The sequence below is a fragment of the Semicossyphus pulcher genome, unplaced genomic scaffold, assembly GCF_022749685.1.
Source record: "Semicossyphus pulcher isolate SPU_LCO1_2020_fin unplaced genomic scaffold, fSemPul1.0.p SCAF_4, whole genome shotgun sequence".
Taxonomy (NCBI): Eukaryota; Metazoa; Chordata; class Actinopteri; order Labriformes; family Labridae; genus Semicossyphus; species Semicossyphus pulcher.
In genome coordinates this window covers 29344237-29356496 of record NW_027211715.1, presented here as the reverse complement: position 1 = coordinate 29356496, position 12260 = coordinate 29344237, and positions in this window count along the sequence as shown.

Genomic DNA, 12260 nt, shown 5'->3' with positions numbered 1-12260 from the left:
AGAACTTTTCATGAACAGAATTGATTAATATTTCAGTATGGAAATATTTATCTCGCTCTCCACAGTAAATATATCAAATACGGATCTATGTCTGTCAGCTGATCATGTGATGAAACGTTTGTCTGGTTCAATGCAACTTAAAACTGTACTACTGTCATCTTGTTGCTCCTCCTAATGTGTCTTATTATGAACATGATGTGTCCACTGATTGCGTCGTTATGAACGTCTATTAGACCGGGATATAAATGTAGATGTGCTCCTTTGTCATTTTATTAGCTTACTAGTCCATCCATCCATTTATCTATACCGCTTATCCTGTCCAGAGTCGCGGTGGGGCTGGAGCCTATCACAGCTGTCATTGGGCGAGGGGCGGGGTTACACACTGGACTGATCGCCAGTCAATCACAGGACTGACACACAGAGACAGACAACCTTTCACTCTCACATTCCTACCTACAGGCAATGTAGAGTCACCAGTGAACCTAACGCAGATGTCTTTGGACTGTGTGGGAGGAAGCCTGAGTACCTGGAGGAAACCCACGAATGCACAAAGAGAACATGCAAACTTTACACAAAAAGGCCCCTGATATCCGAACTGAGAGTTGAACTACGAACCTTCAAGCTGTGAGGCAGCAGCACTAACCACTGCAGAGTGCAGCCCTAAGGTCCATTTAATCCAAATTCTGCTTGCCACCAGTGGAGTCTCCCCCTGCTGGCCATAAAAAAGAATGCAGATTTAGGACATTTCCACATTGGCTTCCTGAAAACTAAGAGGCTACGTCCCCCTCTTATACACAGATTATGTGACTAAGATTTCCAGATTTGGTCAATAAGTGTTCTTCGTGCTTACTTGTAATTGTAATTACACTTAGCAACCAGTAGGGCCATAGCTGCCTTTCCACCAACAGGACTTTTTGTTTCTTTTTGTCTGTGTTTCCTGCCGAGGTCTAAAGCCGTTCAGGATTAAGCAAATAAGTCTTCTGATGCCTAAAAGAGTCTTCTGAAGTCTGGATATATTTTACCATTTAGAAATCTTCAGCACTTCAGGTCCTATCCCAAAAGTTCCTGTACTTTTAGAAAGTGCTACCTCCCAAGTAGGGTGCTTTGGTGGCTTAAATAAAGTTCTTGGGTCTTTATTCAGACTGTAGTGGAAACACACTCGTACCTAACAAAGTCCCTAATCTCTGGGGAAAGTATCAGCGGTAAAAACAGATTTTATGAATCAAGTTTGGATTTTCTAAATGAAACTGGCTAAATGTAGTTAGCTACCTAAACAATTTTCATCCGTCAGACATCACGTCAGGACAACAATTAAAACGACACGAGGACGACACGCCAAAAAAACCTAAACCAATACAGAGTGCAACAAAACGTACATTTTAAAAGTTTACTTTAAATTGAATTGACAGACAGATGATTTGTCAGGTGAACAATTGACTGTCAAAATCATTTTTATTTATGTAAAGTTCAAGCTGAATAGACAAATTTTGGTACTAATGGAACCCCGTAACAAAGAGGGCAGAAAAAAGTGCAAGGTAAGCACGAGAGAGTGAACCTTTGTTATGTTTAATCAGCTAATCAATTTTTATCTTAGGTGTGTTTTATGAAATGCTGTTAAAGGGAGAGCTCGTTCATCAGGAGTCTCATTACACTGCAGTAATTACACAATGCAGAGTGCTTTGCTTTGTGTCTCGGGGGATATTGCTCGCCATTCATAAAAGCACACCTGCAGCGAGACGGACCCGAAAGACAAAAGAGCCAATAAACCTGCAGAAACAGATCTGATACGGGAGGTGGAGGGAGAGACTAAATTGGGAAGCTCCTGTGTTGCTGTTATTGCAGCACGGATATCATCATCATCTCTGGGAGTAAGGAGCGCCTTTGAATCTCACGCCAGTCAGGAAGACAATGGATCAGAGGTGGTGAGATTGGAAGGAAGGGGAGTGTGACGGGGGGGTAACCTTCCTCATCCCACCTCTATGCACGCTTAGATGTTGTGTACAGCAGACAGAGATGATGGGAAAGGGCGGGAATGATGATGAGAAAGAGAGGGAGACAGGGGCAAGAGAATGCAAGAAAGGGGCGGGGCTGGCACGAGACGCTGTGCGTAGACGGCGCTGCTGTGTCTGCATTATTTAAAAGCTCTCATTATACTGAACCTGAAAAAGACTAAAATCAATAGTCACCACAGGGACACAAAGCATTTCAGGGTGCACACTCCAGGATCACGGTGAGATACATCTGCAAAGAGGGGTTAAATTCATTCAGCAGAGATAACAAACGGCTGCATGCAGGTCAGGGATCACCTGTCCCGCATCGATCCGGCCTGAAACCAGACGTGTTAAATAGAACATTGATCCTGGTCTGTGAGCTCGTGTGATGCTGCATGTCCTCTGATCATTGACGGCCCACAGGGAGCTCTGTTTGTGGGAGGAAAGTCACCTTAAAGAAGGAGCCTGCTGTGTAGGTGAATCACAACGCACAGACTGTATAAAAAGATGGACGACATGACAGCTCCCTAAAAGTGAAGCCAAACCCTCTCTATCGCCCCCTGCTGACTGGCTGCAGTATAGCTCATAAAGCCCGCCTCCTCCATGTTAACAGATGGGACGTGAGTCAAACTATATAATCAAAATACATGGCAAATATATTTTTCTCAAACATGGTTTCTGTCATTATAGTTAGTTCTTATCATGCTGATTTACGTCCAAGTGTTCATTTTTCTGACAAGTTTATTTTTAATTAGTTATTTGATGCTGTAAAAAGGATGATTGACAAATCTGGCTCCTGCAGCCGATCTGTTCCCGGATTAGCAGAGTAGGAAGGAAGTAGGAAGGAGGAACAGCGAGAGGAAACGTAACAAAAACAATCACTACAGTCATTGAAGTTTCCACATCTGTGAACGTTAACCTCAGACCAACCTAAAGAAGCTGTTCTGCTGTTAAACACGCCGGCGTGCCAGATCCTTGCAGTTTTTTCCGGTAAGTTAAGTGTGTGTTTTGTTTAGCTGAAGTGGCTACGGTGGCTCCACCGGCCGATCTCTACTGCGCAGACTCTGGCTCCAAATGACGTCATCATCGTTGACAAGATGTTAGCGTCTGTCACAGGGCCAATATTGGCCGTCATTAGGGCTCTATTTAAATTGTCCTAAATCCTGATTGGTGTAAAGAGTTTGTGACGCTGCTTTTTTCACACTATGCCCCGCCCACTTCAAAGCAACAAGGAAAGCTAAGAAAACAACAACACAGAAAACGTTGATGAAATGACAAAAATTGTTCAAACTTTGGTAAAGAATTATTGTTAAAATGGTGCCCCATTACTGGCTTAGTTTTTATCTATACCACTGTTGCTCCGAGTTCCCCAATGGAGGGTTTCTGAATAATATGATACTCGCTTAGCAACATGAAATACTTCACAAACTCATCCATGTAAAGTTGTGGCTACAGCAGCGTCATCTGCCGATCTCTACTGCGCAACAGTGGCTCCAAATGTTGTCACCATCGCAAGATGGCAGCGCCCGCCATGGGGCTATGTTGGCATTAATTTCGTCCGAGAGCAGATGGTGGCGCGCCGTCCATCTTTATATACAGTCGTTGTCACAAACGCGGAGGTCTGAGAGTCAAACAGTTTAAAGAAAATATTTTCCTGGAGGTCAGAGTATTTTACACCGCCTCATTGCTCTTCATCTCCATTAATGCGATCATGACAACGCTGTCATATTTTATTAGCATCATTTACATCAATTTAAGATCAGTAACCAGCAGCTCGGCTGCACTGTGATTCATTGTGACTGCACAAAACACAGAGAATCAAATAAAAAGAAGCTGCAGGATGATTTTTATTTTGAAAGCCTAAAATTGCTTTTAAAAAGTAAATCAAGATAATTTTGTTTACTGGCTGACCTTCTGGCATCTTCCTCATCACAGGTAAGTGTTTTTTTTAATCCTTTTTACTATAATGCAGCTGCGCTTGGTGGACGATGAAATAAGGGCTGTTAATATTTTCTTCCTTTTGAACTCAACATGCACTAATGATGGTGCATGAAAGAAGATATGTGGTTTTTAAAGACAGCTTGTACAAAATAAAGATAGAAAGAAGAAAGAAAAGCAGGAGGATGCAGGAAGAGAAAAAAAGGGAAGAATAAAGGACAGGATGGACTTCAGGGCAGATCGAGATGTTGAAGCCAACAGCACAACGTGTCGGCTCAAATGGAGCGTGAGGAGGGAACTTCTGGCTCCGCGAGGATTTTCTTCAGGTCATCAAGCATCACATCACGGAGACGCAAATGTAACTATGGCCACAGCTATAGCCAGAGTCCAACCACACACACACACACACACACACACACACACACACACACACAGCCAAAACCCTCCTCCTCTAAAACCAAACTCTCGTCTTCATCTGGTTCTTTCTTGCTCTTTGATTTTCAACCTCAGTATTCTCATTACAGTGACTGCACTGACCAACATGTACCTGTGTTAACATTTCCACAGAACAAGAGACATGTTCACATCCCCACCACGTAACAAATCTTTATCTACCCTGAATATCTCTCACCTCATAATCTGTTTAGTTCACTTCTTCTGGTTGCAGATGGTGACGATCAATTAGGTATACTTTGCACTTTTATTTACATAATACAGTAATATAAGAGAATGAGATAACAGAGACGAAGAAGTGCTCCCCATGTATAGAGTCACAGTCCTCGGTGCAGCGGCCTCGGGTTCGACCCCAACCCTCGCCCCTTTGCTGCAGGTAATCCTCACTCTCTCCGCTTGTTTCTCACTCTATCCACTGTCTTACAAACAAAGGCAGAAGACCAAAGAACCTTTAAAAAAAAAAAAAGAAACAGAGAGAGAACAAGAGGAAGGAAAATAACACCAAAAAGATGCTTCATAATGCTAAATGAGCAGCAATGATGCTGTGAAAAAGGTTCAACAGCGCTCACCACTAAAAGAGTCCCATGTGGACACCGGGTCACTCTGGTCTTCCTCTGCCTCTCAGAGATGCTTCTTGACCACAAGTCGACCTGAAAAGCTAAATTCTCTTTTAGTATTTGCAGCCGGGCCCGACACTTGGCAGCTCTCATAGAAAATAACGCCTGAGGCACAGATTACATCTTTTTATCTGTTGCCAAGGTTTAGTATTTGTTTAATAACTCTTTTGGGTTAAGTTAAAGAGCAGCTCCAGTCGTGTTTTAAGACGTATAAAACGCTCTGCTTGAAATAATAAATTGTGTCTGTTAGTTTTTTCTGCAAAATACGTTTCATTACCTTGTAAAAATCCTCCCAAAGCATCTCCTCCTCCTCCCTCATTACAAATTCATGAATGGTTTAGCTCAGCGGTTAAATCGGCGGCCATATACAGAGGCTATAGTCCTCGATGCGGCAGCCCCAGGTTCAACTCCTGCCCTCATCCCCACTCTCTTCTCCTGTTTCCAACACTATCCACTGTCCTATCAATAAAGCCATGAAGGGCCAAAAAAAGAATCTTAAAAAAAATCCTGAATCTGCATAGGCCCCGCCCACTATGCAAATTTACAACAATCCGCTCCATCATGAAAACAAAACACGTCTCTGCCATCGTTTAGCAGCAACTTGTTGAAACTTAGCCAGCTTGAAATGTAGTAATTAGTAGCAGTAACGTTAACATTAGTCTGACAATGTTACAGCTGGCTCGTGCATCGCGGAAGTGGTTGCCATAGGTTACACATGATGATATGCATAGCGTCACCCCGTCCATTAACGGGATTGGCTCCTTAGGTTTGTGACGTCTCAAACCTGCCAATCTGAAAACGTGTTGTTCAGCCTGTCCTTGGTACACTGCAGTTTAAAAGCAGACAGGCCCAGCCGTGGAGATGACTGCTGATGTTGTCCCTGATATGTCTCGTAGCTCATGAAGAACACCACATGGAGATGTTTACAAGGTTAAACACTTGATTCTCACTGGAGGGGGTCTTTAAAGTTTGTGATTTAACAGGTTTAACAGAAGCTCCCCTCTCTGGTTCATGAGCGTGTGTTGTTGTTGCACACAGCGACACTTCAAATGTCGTGCACAGCATATTAAAAAGACTCCCAAACACCTGATAGCGTCTAATATGACGAGGTAAGCAGTGCATTTATTTAAGCGAGCGTTTGTTCTGTCTTAACAGGCTTGACAAACTCAGATACTCTCCAAGGTGCGGGTGTAACCTCCCTGTCAGCTTAATGGCCCCTGCCTGACGCTGATAAGTGCTCAGGTGTCTCCGGCTCCTTGGGAGTAGGTGGATAAAGGTGCTGGAGCCTTTGTGTAAAAGGCACCGTGAAACATAGCCCAGAGACTTCTTTATTTCTCTCTTTGAAGTTAATTGACATTCAGCTCAGGATTTTGCTTCCCAACTCTGTTTTTCTTCTCCAAACTTCAGCACATAACATCAAGTTGTTGCCGAGCGCTCGTCCTTGAAAGTAACTTCGCTCGCTGCCTTTTTGCGTTTTGTTTGTTCCTTCACAAGTTTGATTGAGGGAGTCAGTCATAAAGGGAGAGGCAGATGGAGGAGGACGCGCCAGCAGGCCGAGTGGTGGGAGCAGAGGAGCCTGTCAAACTCCATCTCTGCTCCGAAAATGGAAGTAGAAGGGCACAAGTCTGAGAACAACCGCAGGACGTGGAGGAGAGAGCGGGGAAGAGGTGAACGTGTGACGGGAATGCCAGAGCAACATGTCACTGCTGATGACAGTCAATTTGTGTGTGAGTCAGGGGGCTCGGAGAGATGCACTCCTGTGCAGGCAGCGGCAGAGATGATGGGATTAATAAAGGGGATACTTACCTGGTTTCCATGGACATTATGTACAACACCTTGTGTGACCCTCCATTATGTACCAGTAAGCATTTCCCTGTTTGTGCATTTGTAGGCAGAAAATTGCAAAAATACATTCTGTGGTTTGCTTCAACGCCTCAAACATACTGTGTTTGTTTTGTTGACAGGTGACACCTTGTACTCTTGCACGTAATGTTCATTCAGATTAGCATAGGTATCAGCAGCAGTAGGAAAGTCTGACAGAAGAAGTTGGTGTAAATAAAACAGATGGCATAAATATCACATCTTCTATCTGTGAAGTTTAAAGAGGATTTAAACAGAAATACCATCTTTTCTTATTTTGCTATCAAGTCATTTTACATATTATGTATTTGCCATTCATAGACATCACAGAAATTACTGTGGTGTTATTGTTTTATGGTTTTATCATGTGTTGTTTCTGGGTATCATAGTTCCTTTGTTCAAATTTCCTCACATCTAGCACAACTCTGCAGTACGGACAAACTCAAAATTACAAGATCTCAGTTTCGTTCTCTTTGGCGGCACCTATGGTGATAAATGGTAATTGCGGGAGCACACTTCTCAGATATCCAGACAGTGTTGCATGTGTGACGTCCACGGTTGGCTCCAGATGTAACTCTTGATTTTCCTCGCTGACGGTCGCTTTCCTTTTAAGACTGTTTGCCTTCATCTGAGCGTCGAGTTTGTTTCTTTTTCTTTGGGGTTGTGTCTGTAGTCATTGATCTTTTCTTTTCAGAAAAGCAGCCGCTTAGCTCCGCCTACCCTCTCTGGCTGACCAACCACTGCTGGCTGATGTAAAACGCGTCACTAACTGGGCGCCGCTTATGATTTTTTTCCGCAGAAGTCACCACAGACACCAAGTATGTAATACTGCAAATGCAAAGGCTTTCATCAGTGGGCCATCGGCTCAGTCATCATGTTACCTCATTCAGAGATAGATAGTGACTTAAAATTTTAAAATGTATTTACATGAAAATCTTTGAGATTATTAGTTTAACAACAGTTACATTGAAACAGGAATACCATCTTTTCCTTTTTCAAAATCAAGTAGTTTTAGACATTATCATTAGATGTTGCAGAAATATTGTTTTTATTGTTTTTAAATGTTTCATGGTTGTATTAAGTATTGTTGCTGGGTATTATAGTTCTTTCCTTCCATTTTCCTCACATCTACAGCAGGCAACACCTCAGCTCACCTCACCTTCAGTATGGACACTTCAATCAAATGATGAGATTGAATTGAACACTATGTTGACTAAAGTAAAGTCAGATCACTTCTATTTATAAAACACAACATTGCTTTATACAGTTAATCAGGGTGTTCGTGGTAAATGGACTGTACTTATATATTCTAATCTTGTGACCGTTGAAAGCGCCTTAACACTACATGTCATATTCACCCTTACACACACACACTGATGGCAGAGGCTGCTATGTAAAGTGCCCAACTGTCAATCAATCATCACATTCACACACTGTTGGCTAGGCCACCAGGAGCAATTTAGGGTTCAGTGTCTTGCCCAAGGACACTTTGACATGAAGACTGACAGAGATGGGGATCGAACCACTAACCTTCCGATCGAAAGATGACTGATTCTACCACTGAGCCACAGCTGACCGCATTTATTCACAGTGTGACCTTCTAGCATTGAATTAATTCTTTCTTGTCACTAGTTCATGTATTTGCCTTTCACAGATATTATAGAAGTTACACAAACCCTTTGTCATTTTATTCTTTTTCTTGTCTTTTGCTTCCATCCATCCACGATCTATACCGCTTATCCTCTTCAGGGTCACAGAGGTGAAAGGCAGGGTACACCCTGGACCAGTCGCCAGTCAATCGCCGGGTTGACACACAGAGACAGACAACATTCGCACCTACAGGCAGCCTGAGAGCATGTCTTTCACACTGTGTGGACAGGGATTCGAATCAGGAACTTTTTCCTCCTTCTGTCATCATCATCGTCATGAAAATCCTAGTCAGCATAAACTACATCCTCGATGTCGTCATCATCAACAGCATCAGTATCATTCAGGTCAGAGGTGTTCATGAAGAGCTGGGTCTTTAGCTTCTTCTTCTAATCTTCAATTTGTTGATTTTGCCAGAATTAGTGTGAACGTAACATCACAACTTCCTGCAGGGACAGACATATATATAATAATGTATTTTTCTCTACTTTAAAGTCAAACTACTCCAGCAGAATATAATCTGCTCAAAGACTACAGGCCGACCCACTGAGAAACATTCTGAACCAAACTGTGACATTAACATATTGAGGCTGGACAAACAGGAAATATAGGCTTTAAATGAGGTTAGACTGAAGCACTTTTTAGGACCCCAGTTAATCCTAAAAGTTAATATGAAGATGAATCAAAGATAAATCAAATGTGCATTAATGTGCCTTTAATATATTTACATTTTTGCACTGTAAACTAATGTGTTGTTTCTTGTCTTAATGTTTCTTTTCTGTGACGTAGCAAAAGAAGCAGCTGTGATGCAAGAAAAAAATCAGACTTGATCTGAAGATAACGTATCACCATCATCATCCTCATTAAATATAATATTTCCACACGGTGTCTGACGGGCTCAGGTGGCACAATCTCGTCACCTTTGGTCTCGATCCTTGACTCAGCAGCGAGCAGCAGCGCCCTGCCATGAGGTTACAGCTCATTAAGGGTTAAAAGTCAGATATCAAAGGTGCTGATACGAGTGAGACACAGCTGAGCCCCAAATATGATCATTACAGTGATGCAAACAATTGTAAGGATAGCAGACAACCAGGACTGACATGGAGACAGTGCAGCTTTATGATTCATTTTTAAGCATCTGTCAGGAGAATTCTTTGTGATCCAGAGATCTTGAGTGTTTGTATTGACAGGATTAAAGGTATAGGAGAAGTCGAGGGAGTGTCTTTGAATCTATCTTATCTTTAGAACATTTCCAACTCACATCAGGACCATCTCACTTCTCTGGGAAGGACGGACTTATGCAGGAAAAGTAGAAAATGTTAATGGAATATATATACATCTTTGACAATGACGTTCTAGAGAAGATAGAGAAAGAGCAGTGGTGGGGTAAAAGCAGAAACTTGCCCACCGCCAGGTTTGGTTTGTGGTGGTACCTTCATTTTATTCCAACACTGAAAGAGAATCTGAAGAAGAGCGAGGACAGCCGTGCACATTATTCTCTTGGTGAAGAAGCAGCCGTGCTGACCTTATACGTATCAAAGGATGCTCTCAAAGGGAAGCAGTGAAGTCCATATCAAAGAGAGCTCTCCCCTGGGACTTCACTACCCAGGGGCTTTGGTAATAACCACACGCCTCAGACTCCAAGTCAGAGGCCCACGACTTGGTGTCTTGCACAGAGTCTATAGCAGGTTTGATTTGATGATACATTGTTGATATGCGTTTAAAAGAAAGTGAGTGACGATGGAGCTGATGCATGTGACGTGTCATTTAAGAACTGATAATTCCAGGTTCTGATAATCATACTGATCTTGTTGATGTTGCTGATGATGATTATTATTTAAAAATAAAAAACAAACAAAACGCCCTACACACTGCCTGTTGGCACCAGTGTCCGATCGCACTTGAAGCTGTTTGTCGGCTCTTACTGACTTCGTTCCCTCCTGTCTCCATTGTTGCTTGTGTTGTATTAACTCTCAGATGTACGTCGCTTTGGACAAGAGCATCTGCAAAATGAAACTGTAACATTATAACATTGTAATTGGCGCAACATTTTCTCGCCCTTGCAGTTTTGGCCGGTTGCTGCAACTTTCCACAAATTTGACCAATCATTGTATACTGCTGCAGCAGCAGCTGAAATAACGAGTAGATGAGCATAAATGTACGAAATAGTGTCTTTCAGTTTTTACAAATTATTTGGCATTTTGACATTGAAATTGACAGGAAGTGATGTCAGAAGACAAACAGCTGGCTCAGTTAAGTGATGGCTTTATTAAATGTTAGTCTCTGTCGCTCACAGTGGATGTGTAATGTGTTTAACAACATTTATATGTATATATATATATGTGTGTGTGTGTGTGTGTGTGTGTGTGTTTAATAGACAAGCAGTTTTTAACTCGTTGTAAATTTAGCCAATGGAATGAATATTGGCAGCACCTGACCTTTGACCTTTGCACATGCAGTATTATGTGTTCTTTGCCTTTATAGAAGGAAGGCATCAATACATTTCACAACTAAAACTTAAAAAATAAACCTGACTGATGAATCTGACTGCTAAGAACAAAAAAGGCAACAGATATTTAATTATTTATTTTAATGCTTCACCCTATTTGCACATTCAGATACACATTTGGATTATGCAACGTCAAATCTCCCTTCTTTCTGAAGGCATATCTCTGTGAACACTGTGCAACAAGACTGTGGTATGTAATTGTGCTTTTAGCTATTTTAGTCGGCCTACATTCACATACACAATGAGATAACTGTTTTTAAGTTGAAGCATAAAGATTGTGATAATTCGTTGTTATTTATACTTTACTTTAAGTTGCTGTAGATCCAGTTTATTTTGTCCTGTTAGACTCGACACTGATAACTGATTAGTTAGAGTCTGAATATGGAAAGGTTTAAGATTATGTCTGGTTCTAACGTGGAAGAACTGCCCTGGATGTAATTACAGAATTGCTCCAGTAGGGGGCGCACTTTTCATACCATCCCCGTGCAGTCTCTGGTTGTCTGTGTGACTGCTCTACATGAGAGCGGGTCAAGGAAACAGCTCTTTTTACACTTCACTGCATTAGCATGAAGTGTACGCTGCAGAGGAGATGAGTGCAGCGTTACACCAACCTTCAACAAAACTCACCTGATGCACAATAATCTACTCTGTGACAGACCAGGTGCGCAAACTGCGGCCTGTACATAAACACAATTAGTATTAGTAACCAACTATATTTGGAGCACGTAACGAATGACTTGACATCAGCATGAAATTATATCTTTTTTTTTCCAAGTAGGTGAGAATCAGAATAAGTCACTCTTAGCCAAAAACACTTATCTAAACAAGCTTTACAAAGTGTGAATATTGATGTGTTTTAATGGTTTGAATTGTTCGGCTTTAGCCCCAGAAACGGTGACACTAGAAACATCACGAGAGCCATTAAATCATTGAATTATTTAACAGTTTTATGAATAAATATGAGCGTGAAGATAACTCCGAGGTAATATGAAAATGTGATTCCCTCTCTCTGTCTCGTTTCCTATCTCTCCCCTCTCTGGCCTACTCCCCCCCCCCAAGGCACGTGCGTAATTAGCCCATATTGTATCAGTCTGGTAAAACACACCGCTCGCGCATATATGCACGCTCACGGGCACATAACGTCATTGTATGTTTTAAAGTTTAAATACTACTCTGCCCTGGTCTCTCTGTAAATTATATTACATTTATTGTGGTACTTATTATTATTATTATTATGACTTATTA